This window comes from Maylandia zebra, linkage group LG17 (assembly GCF_041146795.1).
Source record: "Maylandia zebra isolate NMK-2024a linkage group LG17, Mzebra_GT3a, whole genome shotgun sequence".
NCBI classification, from domain to species: Eukaryota; Metazoa; Chordata; class Actinopteri; order Cichliformes; family Cichlidae; genus Maylandia; species Maylandia zebra.
Genome location: NC_135183.1, coordinates 29,522,361 through 29,539,630, shown reverse-complemented (window position 1 = coordinate 29,539,630; position 17,270 = coordinate 29,522,361). Strand labels below are relative to the sequence as shown.

The window sequence follows — 17,270 nt, the reverse complement described above, 5'->3', positions numbered from 1 at the left end:
ACAACGAAATTAAGAATGGTCCCCGATCATTGCATCATCAGCCAATCAGCCAATCTAATGGTAGCAATTCATTACAATTACTCTGTGTGCACAATTATTAGGCAAGCTGGATTTTTGAGGATTAATTTCACAACTACAGTGCACTCGGTCAATCCAAATGTTAATGAACCTAAACCTGAATGTTTAAGAAAGTAAAAGTGAGGTTTTGTCTTTAAGAGAATGAGAATATAAGCACAATTATTTGGCAACTATTAGTGTGCAGAATTATCATGCAACTAAATGAAAAATGAGCATTTTCCCATCTCACTAGTTTATTTTCATCTGTTAAAGTGAGAAGAATAAAACCACTCAAAATTTACATATAAACATTTCTAACATGTCAAAAAAATAAAATCAGTGACCAATATAGCCACCCTTCTTTTCAATAACTGTCACATGTTTTTTGCTCTGTTGACAATCAACTGTTTGTGCTGCAGCAACCACAGCCTCCCAGACACTGTTCAGAGAGGTGTACTGTTTCCCTACACTATAAATCTCCCATTTAAGCAGGGCCCACAGGTTCTGAATAGGGTTTAGGTCAGGTGAGGAAGGGGACCATGCCATTATTTTTTTCATCCTTAAGGCCTTTACTGACTAGCCATGCAGTGGAGTACTTTGATGCATGCGGTGGAGCATTGTCCTGCATAAAAATCATGGTCTTCTTGAAAGATGCAGACCTTTTCCTGTGCCACTGCTTGAAGAAAGTCTCTTCTAAAAACTGGCCGTAGGTTTTGGAGTTGATTTTGAGGCCATCATTAACCCGAAGAGGTCCAACAAGCACATCTTTAATAATACCAACCCATACCAGTACCCCACCTCCACCTTGCTGGCGTCTGAGTCGAAGTGCAGCTCTGTGTCCGTTACTGATCCAGCCATGGGCCCATCCATCTGGGTGCAAAACAGCAAAACGTTTGATGGTTCTGTGGTCAGTCACACCCCCAATATCTTGGTAATTTCAAGAGTTCTGCATCCCTCTGAAAGAACTTCTACAATTTTTGACTTTTCAGAGTCCTTCAAATCTCTTTTTTGGCCCATTTTGCCTGAGGAAGAGAAGCTGCCTAAAAATTATGCGCACCTTTATATTGAGTGTTGATCTCTTTAGGCCACACCCTCACTCATTACGCAAATACACATCACCTGATATGCTTAAATCCAATAGGCACTCAAGTTTATCCAGCTCGAAGTTGGAAAATATGCATAAAAATTATAATACGGCCAAAATACTCACTTCCCTAATAATTGTGCACACAGTGTAAGCATGTAGACATGGTCAAGAAAACCTGCTGAAGTTAAAACTAAGCATCAGAATGAGGAAGAAAAGGGATGTAAGTGACTTTGGACATGGAATGATTGTTGATGCCAGTGTGGTGTGATGAGTGTATTATATGTATGAGCTTTTCAAACAGTAAAGGTGCAAAAAATAATTGGAATATGGTGCTTTTTAAAAAGAAAAATCATTTTGTTGATCCTAAATTTGTATCAACAATTATTTTTTATTATGGATTAACACACAGAATGGTTCAAAATAAAGATTTCATTGATTAATTTCTGTTGCAACATTCAGAGGGTAGGGTCAGGCTACTGCGTGAACAACAGGACAGTGTGGATCCATCCTTCCTGGTTCAGACTGTTGGTGGTGTAATGATTGGACCCTTCTGTACCAGCTGAGCATGGTTCCAGTGCCACAGTCTACCTGACTATTGTTGCTGGTCATGTCAGGTCATCGATGTATGCCCAAACTGTTCCATGGTGCTTCCAGCAGCCGTGTCACAAACATGCCACTGAGTTCACTGTACTAAATTCACCTCCACAATCAACATATGTCACTCCACTAGAGCACCTTTGGGATGTGGTGGAGTTGTGGTTTGGATCATGGATGTGCAACTGACAAATCAGCAACAACAGTGTGCTGTTAAGCTCAAGCAGGTGACCCAGACGCTGTGAGGATAATGAGGCAGCCAGGCTCCTCTGTGGGCCACTTGCTGCATGTCTTACCCCTGTTTTCCTTTTGTATCCTATACAAATACTACCAGAAGACAATCTGAAGAACCACAAAAAGAATACTTTGTCTCCATCTGGCCCATTGTGTCCATCTGGGGTTAGACACCATAATATGTAAGCCTCAAAACAGTATTCTTTTCATCTTATGGCACAGATGTGTCTGGATACTTCAAATAATCATTGAGGCTGGTTATAAACTTCATCAGTATTACATCTATCGTGCACAGGAGAATGAGATTCAAGTTTTCGGTTTTCTTTCTTTCCGTCTAAGACTCTCACTTCAGGTTTTCCTCTCAAGGTCCACTTGACACGATAAGACACGGCAACTAAGTGGCAAAGTCCTGGATATAAAGCAATGCATCTGACTTAAAGGTGCCTTCAGCTCTGGACAAATTGCCCAACCTTGTGATTAGGAGGGGCAGCCAATCAGAGGAAAGTTGACTTAAAGGAAGAGATGAGAGGCTGAGCTAAGGACCACTATAAGATAAAGAGGGCTCAATTTAAAGTGTGAACCATGCTAATTCGCTTTAGTAGAGGCTAAGCTGGAATAGAATATAACATAGTATAACAGGTCCACTTTAACTATCAACTTATTCCACTAGGTGTCAGTGTCGAACTGCACTCCTGTGTCTGATATCCCCCATCATGTTTGTACTTAAAGTCTGGCATAGTCTCTGTGAGTACTGTGAAACTTGAGACTCACATTACTACCCCAGTCTTGCCGAATGACCTCAGACACACAGCACCTGATCTACGGAGCATATTTACCTTTAAGAATGCTATTCATGGGTAAAGAATCAACCTCTTTCAAATTTAGGAAGACGTGGAGAGGTTTGGCTTCGGTGTGTAAATCAGTATTAAATACTTCATTGATCTGTCTAAGAGCTGTTAAGATTGTGAGAGCTATAGGGATTGGGGTTTTATTTTGAAGGGAGATATTGAGCTGTGTGCGATCAACCTTGCTATGACGGCAGTCTCAAAGTTCAGTGCAGTGTCCGCCAACAGGCCAGATGAGGGCGCCGCCTCCTGCTCCATCCTTTGTCCTCAGTCGCAACCCGCTCTGTATAATCACAGCAGGAGAAAATAAATGCTGTGACATAAGGCTGTTTAATCCTCTCTCCTCTGAAAAATGTATTCTGTCACGCAGCAATCTGCTCTCCCTTCCTGTCTGTTCTTATTGCAGTAGCAGTGCAGAGCCACATAATTACTCTCTTATAGTTCTGTGTTCATTTTTCTTTTTGTAAATTTGCTGTATTGTGTATCTATTTCCTTTCTTTAGGTTATGTAGAAAAAAAAATATAAATTACAAACAGCCTTCCAGTACATCCTGCATACACTTCTATTTTTCCTCTATTGTATATTCAGTGCCAGGCCACAAGCCACAGCGTGTCGGAGCCCTAGAGGGTCTTCATCTTGGCCTGGAATGTCAGTCAGGTGATCAACAGGTCGTGGTTTGTGTGCCAGCACAGCCAGAAAACATGAAAAAGATTCTGCCACACAAAGATTGATGTAATAAGGGAAGACCTGGTGAGCAGCCAGATCCTCCACATCCTGAATGTCATCAAGGAGTTCTGCAGCAAATTAGTAGGCTACTGCACTTCAGCTACATGACAGATTTAAAGATTTTAAAAGAAAAGAAAAGAAAAGAAAGAAAAGAAAGGGCAACAGCAGCTGACCTGACTCGTAATCCCTAGTTTGAGTAAATCTTGAAAAACAAAAGCTTCTAAAACTGACTTGTGTCTCTCATTTTGCCATCTTTGCATGTTAGAAACCTTATCTTTTAAACACACACACACAGTCTGTAAAACATGCAAATCCGAAGTCTAAACTAAAAGGTGACATTTGTCAAGGTTATGAGTAATAGTGATGAGTAATGTCACCTTTATGTATAAAATTGGCAGGGTGAAAATCTGACATCTTGTAGCAGCATATTTGCATGTCTTGTAATTAGGATGTGTTAGTTTAAATCTGAATTTGGGCATTCCAAGCAACAGCAGCTTTGATGACAAATGATGACAGGCCCACACACTATATGCTTTATTTTATGCAATATGGCTAAGGAGTATTGTTCAACCTCTTTCTAAAGCCCGACACCCTGTTCCTGCATCAGAAAAGGAGGATGCAGGGAGGGAGAAGAGGGCGAGGCTATGTCTCCACACAGCCCTGACCTCCAGAAGTCCAGCAACCTGAGATCCTCAATGAAATATTTAAAGCTTCTGTTTTATCCGCAGTGCGTTGGTCAAGACAAACTGCGGGCCTGCATGACGTAATGCCAAAGCCATTCACCAGCTGTCTGATTGGTCCACGCTGAGCAGGGTGGTCAGGTGTCCTGTGCCTCTGTGGCCTTTTAAGGCATTATGATGCCCCGAGGCTTCACATTAGACTCATGACTATCTGCTCCAAGTTATGATCAATCACGGTTGGCTACAGCACTTTCCACAGCAAGGCTTTTAGCAGTGATCCTGCCTTGTGTGCACATTCTCTAACAAAGGCAATTTCAGCCAATCTATGTGTATAAAAGAGACAGTGTATGCTTTTTTGTGACTTTAGGCCTCCAGCTTTATGGTTTAATAAGTTACAAGAGCAGAAATTAGATTTTTTTTTATGTGCTGTAACCTGAATAAATTTGTATTAGGTTTAATGTATGATTTTTTTTTTAAAGCATATACATAATAATAAATTGAGCCAGAGTGCAAGGTTTCTCGTGTTGGTGTTAGGTGGCAGGCAGTGCTCTCTCATGTTACAAGCTCTGTTTCACTGGCACGGCAGGGGGTGGACGAGGTGGCAGTGATGCCGGTGCAACAGCAGCAAGCGGTACAATGATGCTGCTGGGTCTTTACTAATAGATGAGCCGCTGATTAACACGCCTCCCCAACCAAGACCACCACCGAGCTGCTTGTTCTGCAGAGCCTAAAGCAGGAGAAGACAGCAGGGAAACAGTGCTAGTGATGACAGGTGGTGCAGGAGTCATACAAATCACCTTGCAGAAGTTGGTTTGTTGGGGGGGGGGGGGGGGGCAAATACATGATGATATATATAGATGATATAACAGTAGATTCTACTTTCTACAAATAATAATAATAATAATAATAATGATTAAAAAAAATAGCAGGACTTAAAATCTAAGCCAGTTTATTTATTTATTTTTGCAATTTGCTTTTGTGTTTGTTTGTTTGTTTGTTTGTTTAAGCAAAACTGGACATTCCTGCGAAAATATACATTTTGTTCGGGTTATTAACATTTTCCCGATGTTGCATGCTTTGATCCCCCATCTGAACAATTAGGTTGAAAATTCATATTTTCTCAAAAAGAATGAACAAATCATTGTCATAATCCTCATGATTTAATATAATTGAAATGCAATTATATCACTAAGATGTAATTATTGTATCCAATATACCCAGCAAATAAAGATAAAAAACAATAATTGCAATGACTGTATATGATATAAAAGATCAATCAGTATTTTCTCCTGTGACATATATATATATATATATATATATATATATATATGGATGGAGGGCCATAGGATGAAATAATAATAGGGCAAGATTTAGTCTGTTGTTCGAAAAGAATAACTGAATAGATTAAAATCAGGATATTATCTCTCTCTCTCTCTCTCTCTCTCTCTCTCTCTCTCTCTCTCCACACACACACACACACACACACACACACACACACACACACACACACACATATATATATATATATATATGGATGGAGGGCCATAGGATGAAATAATAATAGGGCAAGATTTAGTCTGTTGTTCGAAAAGAATAACTGAATAGATTAAAATCAGGATATTATCTCTCTCTCTCTCTCTCTCTCCACACACACACACACACACACACACACACACACACACACACACACACACACATATATATATATATATATATATATATATATATATATATATAGAGAGAGAGAGAGAGAGAGAGAGAGATAATATCCTGATTTTAATCTATTCAGTTATTCTTTTCGAACAACAGACTAAATCTTGCCCTATTATTATTTCATCCTATGGCCCTCCATCCGATCCCTCCGCTGGCACCTGTTTCATCTGGCTTCAGCACGACAGCACAGAACCAAATGAGTATTTTAAATATTCATCGAGTGCTGCTCGTCTCCTGTATACACTACCGACCTCTCACACAGATGATCCGGGGCTCCAATTTCAGAATTTCCAGGTGGAAACCACTTCAAGCCAGTGAGGGGCTCCGTGCTCATGCTCTCCATCAATTGAGCACCAACGACGAGTCGCCGAGGATTAATTTCACTGTCGCTACTCACTCTGAAATGAGTGTAACCAGACCCAGTTCCATCACCTCTAAATATTAGACGAGTTTTGTCTGCTTCGTTATCTGCCTCATTATCAACAGCAGGTAAATGGACTCTGTATGGCCATCAGAGAGGACGATGGGTAGTACTGGCCCTTATATATTAGGCATCCAAGAGTGAACTAAGGACACTCCGGTGATGTGCAGCTCTGCGTAAAACCTGGAGGAGGATGAGGACGACATGAGAGGCCCACTAAAGGCCCAGCGCTGCGTCAAGACACCAGGCCCACATCAGGTTCGCCAGGTTGTATGGTTTTCACTGGAAGGAATAATAAATAGAAACTTATAAATCAACTATAATGTAGGTGACTATAAAAAGAAAAGAAAAAAGTAGAACCTGTTATGTCCTACAGTGGTGTTACAGCAAAGGCATTTTTCTTGCTATCCTCGGACAGGAAATGTTACGCAATCTGCACAGAGTAACCGGCAGTGCAGGCTTTAAATGCAGTGTTTGATAATCATTAGCCATCTGGACGTAGTCATTTGATCTTACAGCATCTCGACCCAAGAACTGCAGCCTCAGCCGACTAAAACTAATCCCGTGATGGTGGTAGTGTGTGGGAGGGGGTGCTGGTGGAGCTGGGATAGATGTCCCAAAAAGTCTATCTGATGCACGGTTGCTTTATGTTCTGAAAATGCATCACAGGCCATGCCAGTCAGCACCTAATCTTACGTTTGGTACATCAGTTACTTTCTTTATTGTGCTCACTTTTTAACAGAATGTGAAACACTGAAATAGGAAGCGGATGCACTGCTTTATGCCTTTATTTTATCCCTCTTCCTCTCATTGGGAGAGTAATGTGGTCTGCATGTGCTGCAAAGATGCGAAACGATGGTGCACCAGTGATCTATATAGCAACCCAGGCCTGCAGGCCATTAGCCAGGCACCAGGCCGGTGAGGAACCGTGTAGTTGATTTTTTTTAAAAGCATTTACAGAGGAATATCCTACTTTTCGAATATAGCCTACAATAAATATTGAATTTTAAATTCACATTAGAATGTATAAAGGACGAAAGAACTGATTAAAATCAATTTAGCCCACGTGTTTGCATTAAGATTGCAGAAAAATGCTAAGATGCAGAAGAAATAGTCAGGTTCTGTAAATGTTAATTCTTATCATGTGGTCAGAAAGGCCCAATTTAAATTTGCAATTTTCCTCTCATTCCTATTTTTTTTTTAACTGTCTAAACATATTTTAATGTCTTAAAATCCACGCGGGCTGTAGGACAAAATAGAATAATCTCCATGTTCCAGCTGGAGAAGAATCCGACGCAACCTTTTCTCGGGTTAGCCCAGTCAGAAGAGGGGGTTGGTCCAAATTATTTGTCAGGAAATCGTTTAATCCGGAGACAAAACCAATCCTCATCCACCCAGAGTGCTGCAGTCCCGGGGTTAAAAACAGCGCCCTGTTTGAGGTCTCTTCAGAGAGATCCACTCTTAAAAAGACTGTAGAGGCCCTCAAACGCAGCAGAGCAAAGAGAGGCTCGTGAAGGTTGGATTATTTGATTCGTGGGAAGAGATGCTTGAAAAATGTGTTTTTATTTGCTACCGGGCAATTCCTTGCATGTGTGCTCACAACTCTAACCTAGAGAAGGGAGACTGGATAGAAGCTGGGTTTGATCCTAGACAAAAAAAGGAAGAAAAAAGACCACTGTTATGAATGCAGGTAGGCCAAACAGAGGTGCGTTTTGTACCATTTTCGGTTCCTTGCGCATACCATTTAAAGGGTAGGGGCCTGTCTCATATTTCACACACAGAAATAGCTCTAAATTTGTTAGTAAAAGTAGGATTCAAGTAAAGATTTGAAACAAAAGGACGTTTCAGAAAATTTAAATATTAAAACGTTGGCGAATTTCAGTGGCTGTAGTTTCACTCTTGTCGAGTGTTGTTGCCGCTTTGTGTGTCTGCGCTTAAAAAGGTGCACGGGGCACCTATCTTTCTGTAAGTGTGCAGCCGGAACGCGCAGGTAAATGGGAGGAGGTTTCAGTGTGGGGAGGGGGAACCGGTAGGAGAGAGAGAGAGGGGGATAGAGAGGAGAAGAGAGGAGCGCAGGGCTGAAATTGACATTTGATACTCAGGAAGTTCAGGAGTCTGCTTGGATTTCTTTTGTTTCATTGTAATTCTGCAGTCCTGCTGTGGGCAACACAGACGGGAGGTTTGTGTCACTTCCACACAATGTTAATAGCGGAAAATCCTTAAATGATAATGATAGGTTAAGGACTAAAATGTGAGTTGGGTCCGACTTCTGAGCGGTTCGTGACGCACGACGATTGACTGAGAGGAAGGTACGAACAATATTTCGGTTTTTTGTTGTTGTTGTTTTTTAACGCACAGGTTAGTTGTTTAAATAAAGCAGCCGAATACACAGGCTAGCTTAAAGAGAGGGTTCACATCAAATGAGAAAAGATGGGCGAGGAGGCCGTGTTACCTACCAAAATACTTGGCTAATATTGCAATTTGTTTTACTTTGTTTTTTTTTTTTAAAAGATGAATGGTTAATGACCTACTAACAGATCAGTCGTTTTATAAATCTGGCTATTCGAATACTTCAACTTAAAAACTTCAACTGCTATTAATTCAATTTAATGTAAGGTACTACTTTTGTTTAACCTCTTCTGGCGTGAGGGTTAAAAAAATCCGCACAAATAGTCCGTTAAACGTGGTCGAAATTAATATGAAATAGACTAAATAGCAGAAATGCGAAATGTGTATACATATATATATATATATATATATATATATATATATATATATATATATATATATATATATATATATAAAATATTATTTAAATAAATGTTCAATTTAATGCAGTTGTGATAATTAAATAGGCTCTTTTTTATTTTCGGTGATGCTCGAGCTTTGTGGTATGTAATCACGTTGCACCTGCTTCTATTTCCGTCCAATACCAAGAGAATACAGTGAAGACCTCAACCTAATCCTGCGGATTAATACTGAATTGGGTATGTTGAAATTTTTTTCTCCTTTTCTTTTCTTTTCTTTTCTTTTCTTTCCCATTTTTTAAAATCCCTGTACACTGAGGGTAATTAGGATTGTATACAGGGTGTGTGGTGTTATGAAACAGGACAGTATTCCTAATCAGGCCAAAAAAAAGGGGGGGGGGGGGGGGGTTGGGGGTTGGGAGGGGTCCCTAAATATAAACGTAAAAAAAATATAAGTACTTAGATGTGACTTGAAGTAGATTTTTGTGTGTTTCAGGTCATAAGACTGAATTTAGATCTTGCTGCAGGACTTAGAGGAGTGATAAATCCTCCTGAAATAACCGTGAAGTTGAGGACTTGTAGACTCCCTATTCAGACAAATGCGATTAACAAGGGGCTTTGGAGCAGCTTTGAGGTTAAATTAACGATGACAGAAAGAAAAGGAAGTCCGGACTTTGCAGTGTTAACATTTCAAAAATATACAGCGTGTCTAATCACGATGAAAGGGAATTATGAGTGCTTCCTAAACATCCCTTTGGACGTGTTACATCATTTCAGGTAATATTCTCATGTAATCTTGGATTTTTAATAAGTTGGCCTATGTTTGAATTCATGAAATGTAACTATAGCGCCATGTTTAGGTTTAAATTAAGCTGTCAAAGACGACATCAGGAAATTGTCTGTGAGAAAAGCTACATAATTATTGCAAATGTACAAACCTCACATATGTTTTTTCCCTTTGACAGTTGGTCTTCACTACACATCAAAACAAGATGGCTTTTTAAATTGTTTTTTATTTCCCAGATAAACCTACATTTATCGCTAACAAGAGCAGGTTTCCATGTCTTAAATTATTGAACAAATTGAATAAATTATTGAACAAAATTATATAAGTAATGTTTTCTCTGATTTCATTTTCATTCAGAAATACTGTCCTTGTTTTTCTCTGTTCTACTTCCATGAGTAAGAGGCTCTCATTTAAAAACACCTTACTAAAATCTCATGAAGCTCCTTTCTTAACTAATTAAGGTATGGAAAAACACGGGCAAACCTTTAAAGGACACAGGTTCTTCTTCTTCTTCTTTTTTCCGGACTTGGCTTTTTAGTGGTATTGATTTCTCCAGGAAATGGCAATGGGAGTCTAGCTCAGGGAGCCATTTGGGCGTCTGAAGAATCACTTAGTACATGGTTTGATCGCTGGAATCAATGGGAGCTCCGCGCACTGCAGGGCCCAGGGTGAGGGAAGCTAATGGCTGAACCAAGGGTGGGGCGTCTGGGCCCTGCCAGGACAGCGCTGAGGACAGCTAGCTTCTCTCTGATTCGGATTATCTGTGGCGCAAAGATTCTTTTGACAACATATCCAAGGTCAGGAGATGGTTTGAAGGTTATGATTCAGCTGCAGTATCGTGATTTAAACCCTTTTATTTATTATTTCGATGTGAAAGAAAAGAGAAATAGGCTCAGTTGTTTGTGTATATTTTTGTAAGGGAAGCCTTGCATATTTATTTGACAGACATTTTGAATTAGTTGAGTTGCTTCATTGCTGATATCTTAGTCTGACTACAGTCTGACTGGGATTTGTTGTTTTTAAAGCTCAGACTCAAATCACAGATACACCACACGATATGTGAATTTATCCTTATTTTCATTTCACTGACACAAAACCTGCAAGCCAGCTTTTACCTGTACTCATACTAGTTACATGTAAACTCTTGAAATAACAACAACATCAACAATGATGAAAACTTTTATTTTATCACAGATTTTAAAGATTAACCCTTGTGTGGTGTTCGTATTTTTGTTACTCAGCCAGTGTTCATGGGTCTGGTGGACCCGCTAGAGTTTTGGCTTTCCAAATTAACACTATCAAACAATTTTATGTTAAATTACTCAACAGATGTTTACTTCATCCCAATTACAAGACATATGAACAGCAAACATGGTTAATTTTTTCCCTTTACCTTTGTTAGATCACATTTATGAATTAATGTGCTTCTCGTTTTTCTTTTATATAAAATGTTATAAATAAATCAGTTATAATCAAGTGGAGTGAGTGGAAAGACACAACACATTTACACGTGAAAAAATAATTAATTGTTTAATTTTTCTTTTGAAAAAAACTGAACACGGGTCTCACAGACCCGAACACCATACAAGGGTTAAAATGAATGGGTCGTTATAACATAACTGATGCACCTCAACACAAATACAGCAGGTAAATGAAGAGGTTTGTTAAAGGTGTCACACTTTGAGCAGGTTGATTGTGTAGGGGGAGGGCAGGAGCCAGGATGTAAAGGGATTACTGATCAATCCACGTAAGGGTCATTTATGTGCCAAACCTAAGTTTAAGACATCGGTGGGTTTGATAACTGATCAGTGAAGTGCATACATGTTTCCTTGTTTGGTCTTAGCAAAAAAGCAGTGGCTAATGTATTTTGTCAGTGTTATCCAGTTCTGTGTGAATAAAAAAACAGCGCCTGTTCCTGAAAAATCTTGGACTTTCACTCCCAAATATTAATTGCTTGACTGTTTAGTAAAAAAATTAAAGAGAGCAAAATCCATCAAGCGTTTTGTTTGGCTTGATTGTGTGTGGGTAAGATGTTGAGATTCAGGGTTAGTATTGCACGAAACCTTGTAAAATGTCCTCTAGATATGTTATAAGCAACAACATAAAATCCGACTTACCAAAAAAACATTAATAGTTGCTTTATAACTGCATAACATGCTTATTTATATGTAATTATCAGGTGCGTATGCTGTCAGGGTTAGCTCTCTGTTCCTAGAAATCTAAAAGCGGGAGTACAGGTGATTAGACGGGAACAGGTAGAAGAGGGTGTTTGCTCACTCGTAGGATTGACTGGACTTATATTTAGTTGCTCACATTGAGGCACAGTGGCTTTGACCTGTTACTCAGTGTGTGGATCAGTCCACTGCAGTGCAGTCAGTCTTGAGCTAAGCTGCGTCACTGCAACACTACGGACATATTGAAGGCTGTGGCTGTTCTAAAATAATTTCTTCACTTGCTCTCATTTCTCTTTCTCTTCTCTCGCACTCTCTCTCCAGGCTGTTGCATCTGCTCTGCTCTTGTGGGTTGGTGGTCTAGTTTGCATAGTTTTGATGACTGTCCCTTGGTGTTGGGGTGACAATGACTCCTGTTCTGTGTATGGCACTGGTAGAATTCACTGTGAGAGCTCACTATCAGTGAATTACCATAGGGCCATAAACAGAGCAGAGAAAGAACCACTTGATGACGATGCCCGTCTATCGCGGCTTACTTTCTGTGGCTCCTCTCTCTTGTGCTTGTGGGTGGGGTGAATGTGATGTAATGACTCTGGTGCGGTTGCATGAGCTGTGCTGCGCTCATCTTGCTTCAGCATCTTTCTGTCCTTAGGTGTCTCTATAACAACAACTGCTTGCATTTGGATGCCCCAGCCACTCCTCTTCTTTGCCCATTTTGGCACTAGCACATTTTTGCTTCTGTATATATACTTTGAGCAATTATGTGTAGTGCCAATATAGGACAAGACAGACTTCCATCGCTTTTGCACAATTGTGGATTGATACATTTGGTATTTATTATTTAAAATGTGCTGATGATTGAACTCTGAATTCTCCTTGCTGTACCTTTGGTTTCATGTATTTTGGCGGATATGGAGCTGACACTTCTGTTCTAGTCTGTCTTAAACCACGACCCCGGAGGATGATATCAGCAGAGCAGGGCTATGAAATAGCCAGCTTATTCTTCACATCGTTTCATTGTTATTCTTGGTTTAAAAATAACACTTCTTTCTATGCTTTTCAGCTTCAGTTAAATGCCATCTCGTCTTAGTGGCTTCAACCATGTTTATGGCTCATTTGTAAGAAGAGGCCCTACAGCTATCAGGTGGTGTTTGGCAATGGTAGAACTCACACTGGTGAGGTAGATGGATCCGGTGGTTCTAGACTTGCCAACTACTGCCTGAGAGCATCCACCAGCTGAGAACAATACGGAGACAAAAAATAGCCCCAAGCAGAGAAGCATCTGAAGCTCATTTAAGTCAATGAGTGAGTGGCTGACGGTGGTGAAGGGTGGGGTGAGACTCTGTTCCTCCCCTGCACACCCTGGCCTCAAAGCTCCAGTGACTTGGTATAAACTTTTTTACGAGCAATTTTAAAGAACAATCAGGATCTAGATAAAACTTCCGAAGTGTTTGGCTTCTTTAATTCAGAAAAGATGACGTGCAGGAGGCAGGACAAGTAGAAATCAATTTTTAGCTTTGGGAGACGGTTTCACCTCTAAAAACAAGAAGGAAAAAAATCAATGTAAGTGTTTTCTTGAAACAAGATATTTGAATGCAATCAATGAAAAAGTCTAGCACTGCATCCTAAAGTATTACCTTGTTCTCCACTTTGCAAGATCGGGCTGACAGTTTTACCGCATAATTGTTCAAACATGTAGTGGCGGATTGAGTACTTGGACAACAAAACATATATTCAGCTTACTATTTCATTTGGACAAGTTTAGATCAGAGGAAAAAGAAGAAGCAGAGATTTTCAGAATCAATTTTTTTTTCTGATGTAGGCTAAACTAACTAATTTGGGGCGTGGGGACAGGAGAATAAACAATAATGATGACAAACATGATTTTTAATGGAGAAACTGATACTTCGCAGTTTGTTCCATGAAGATAATGTAATTAAAATAATGGTTCATCAGTCAGTCTTTGACAAGTGGACAAATGAGTGCAGCTCTGCAGTGCTCCACTTTATGTCTACAGGTTCAGCTCCTCCGCCTTCAGCCAGCCATCAGGGGGTTCCTCTCTTAGCTCCATGGCATAATTGGCAAACCGTGCGGTGTCATCTTACCCTTCTCTTTTCAGTGCAGCCTTTTCCCCTCCTCCCTCCCTTCCCCAAATGGAAAGGGTGGAGAGTAAGGCAGTCTTTCAAATGTTAGTTTGGTTTGCTGTAACAGCCCATTGACAGTTTGGCGCAAAAAACAAGCTCCATACTGAGCTTCATATATCTGGGTCAGGGTCTGCTAATGTAGGTGACAGGGGGATCTGGGGATTAAAACCTCTTTATCTGCCTTTGCTTAAATCCTGCTTTATAGCCTACACTTCAGCTTTAGCTAATATGATTTGTATTGTTTGCCTGCAGGCTAGCTATATTTGATCTACGTGGATGTCATCAGTGGACCTTTGCAGAGGCTCTTTTGCTTTTTGTGCTGATTGGCCATTAAAACAGAGAATGGGTAAGTGCTTAGATTGTGGCGATACACATATTACTTGACATAAAGGATCTCAGCTCTGACTGATATTTTCTGGGCAACTGATTCAGGTTAACTGCACTTTTTGTCTCGTGTTACAGATATATCACGCACGTATAACGCCTAACCGTCTGGGCATGAATCTAAGGATTTGACATGTTCTTAATTGTGTGTGCACACCTGCTGACTCATCACTGAAATGCGTCGTTGTTTATCTAGCATTCATATTTGCTTGTGTGTAATGCAAATAAATACTTTTAAAAGACCGATCCATTGTGTCAGACTCCGTCTAACGATCTTCTTTGCAGCAAAGTGCATTGAGGGATAACCCTTGTCAATTCAAGGCCTTCTCCAGATGGACCGAGCAGCTCAGGTTACACCGCATTTTTCAGTGCCCCCTCTATCCCACAGCCCCCCTGGCCCCTTTCTCTATTTCTCTCTCTCTTTTTCTGTTACACACACACACACACACACACACACACACACACACACACACACACACACACACACACACACACACACACACAGTTTCCTGGGTGGGTAGAGTTGAGCTGAGACAGTGCTTCGCCTGTGTTCTAATGCAGGCTACTGAGCATTAGTGAAATGAGATTATCATCGTTCTTACGCAGTGTCTGGGTTGAAGGTGGACAGAGGTGTGAGCCGGGAAGGTGAGGAGGCCATTATTAGACTACATTATGGGGGAAGACGCTTCATCAGCAACATGTCGGCAAGACGCCTAGATCTAAATTGAAATTGATTTAGAGTGAATTGATTACATTTCCACAGATTAGAAAAGTTTCCATTTTACACTAGAGGGGCATGCATAGCTCAAAAGCAGGGTTCCCTGCCCTAAGGAGCACCTCAAAGGCAGGTTACTGAGTTCATCGACTTGATGAGAGATGCATTCTCAAGTTGTGGTCCAGCCCTATGGGCGAGCGGTAAGAGATTATGTCTTGTTAGAGCAAGCGGGGGCTTGGACTGCAAGTAGTTTGCCCATATGTGTGTGTGCATGCATACACGGGCATAGGGCCTGGGATGCACGTATTAAGAAACGATTAGTAGAGATTAAAGCTCTGCCCCAGAGTCTGCTTGCACGACTCCAGGCAACAAGAATGACCAACCCCTCCCTTCACACCCTGCAGTGCCCCCTGTGGAGCTGGGCCACTGAAGCTCGTGCTGCAGCCTAGTCTGCCGGCGGGGGAGAATCAATATCGCTGCCTCTTCTCTTTTGAGAGCTTTTCCACCACTAAATATATCATATCAGCTATATAAATCCAATCCATTATTATTATTATCACCTGCAGGATGGAGTGCAGGCACTCACACTGAAACCTAGTTGCCTAGATTTTGGTTTGATTTTATGTCAGATGATCTATCTGAAGTTTGAAAGTGTGCACTGCAGTGTGGTGCACCATGATGTCTGCAGTACCTCCGTGCAGCAGTCGAACTTCTCATACGAAGCAATTGGTACAAATGCAGGTGATGTAACCACCTAACAGGTGTTCATTCATCCAGAAGAATGAGGTCTACAGTTATTTAGGTTATTTAGGATGTTTATTCTCATGGCACAGTCATGTACAAACCTTCATCAGGGAGTTAAACACATTTCACATAGGAAGGATAGGAGCCTTCAAAAAAAGGACCAGATGACACAAAGCCACCAACTTTTACTACATTTAAATCAGAATTACCAAAACATAAAACCAGGTTTACAAAAACAAGTCAAATCAAAGTGGTAATTTAAGTCAAACTACTTAGTAATTTATGAATCTGAAAAGCTTGTTTTTGAATAAGATACCTATGTTACCTCTTCATGTGGAAAAAGGGATTCAGTTATTTAACAGGCATGTAATGTAAATGGGTTAATGTTATGGAAATGTAGTGTCTAACTAATATTGCCTGTATATGGCATATTTGAGTTCTGCTAAACTATTCTGCAAGCGTCTTTTTCTTCTACTAATGTAAGAGACTTTACAGCCGAGGCATTCTAGCCAACAAAATGAGGTTTTACAGTATTTAAAATTATTCATAGTAAACTCCTTTTGAGAGGAGAGGTCAAATAAATAAAGCAACATTTTGCTGGAAGTTAAAAACATATATTATTATCAGATATTTGAGCTCTTATTTTGAAATGAAACTCTCAAAAACTCCATTATCAACTTTAAATAGAATAAAGAATACATTTTTAGGTGAAGCGCCAGCATTATATGATGCAGTGGGTAAAATTGGTGACAGCTATCCCGAGGCTTTTATCTTGTGCTATTTTGGTACTACTTTGATCACAAATTTAAAAAGATGAAACGCACTTTATGGATGGATACTGCAGAGTGATCAAGAAATAAAGAAGGGAGAGACTTAGCGAGAAAGAAAGCGTGCTAATAAAACCTCTAATCTGCAGTGACAGTTTGCATACATGTCACGCAGTGTATGACTTCACCATTATATAGAGACTTACATGGAAAATTACCATTTCTCTTGCCCACACAGATGCACACAATACACTTGACCTTATTAAGGGGTCCAATCGAAAAATCCCAGAAGGGAGTATATAGTTTAAAAAAAGAAGAAGAAAAATAAGGTCTTTTTCATCTGTGAATGCAACCTGGTTCGGCTTTAATCTGGAGGAAGAGCGGGATATACACTGACGCCTGATAGATTAAGGCCCGAACGCTTCTCTCTCTGTTCTGCTCTGCAACAGAAGGG

At 40.3% G+C, this 17,270-nt stretch overlaps 2 long non-coding RNA genes across 5 annotated transcripts; one reads left to right on the top strand and one right to left on the bottom strand.

Moving 5' to 3' along the window:
- Positions 1-235: 235 nt before the first annotated feature.
- LOC143413256 (uncharacterized) lies at positions 236-10,582 on the bottom strand. Of its 3 annotated transcripts, XR_013093891.1 has the most exons (4): positions 10,375-10,582; positions 6,188-6,639; positions 2,999-3,100; positions 236-927 (listed from the first exon to the last, which is right to left on the bottom strand). It is a non-coding gene; the product is annotated as an uncharacterized LOC143413256 (long non-coding RNA). The 3 variants fall into 3 exon arrangements; XR_013093890.1 differs by having other exon boundaries at positions 236-4,950; XR_013093889.1 differs by having other exon boundaries at positions 236-3,100.
- Positions 10,583-13,303: 2,721 nt separating this feature from the next.
- LOC101475532 (uncharacterized) lies at positions 13,304-14,941 on the top strand. 2 transcript variants are annotated; one of them, XR_013093844.1, is made up of 3 exons: positions 13,304-13,625; positions 14,459-14,552; positions 14,669-14,941. It is a non-coding gene; the product is annotated as an uncharacterized LOC101475532 (long non-coding RNA). The 2 variants fall into 2 exon arrangements; XR_191108.2 differs by lacking the exon at positions 13,304-13,625 and adding an exon at positions 13,643-14,344.
- The last annotated feature ends 2,329 nt before the right edge of the window (positions 14,942-17,270 follow it).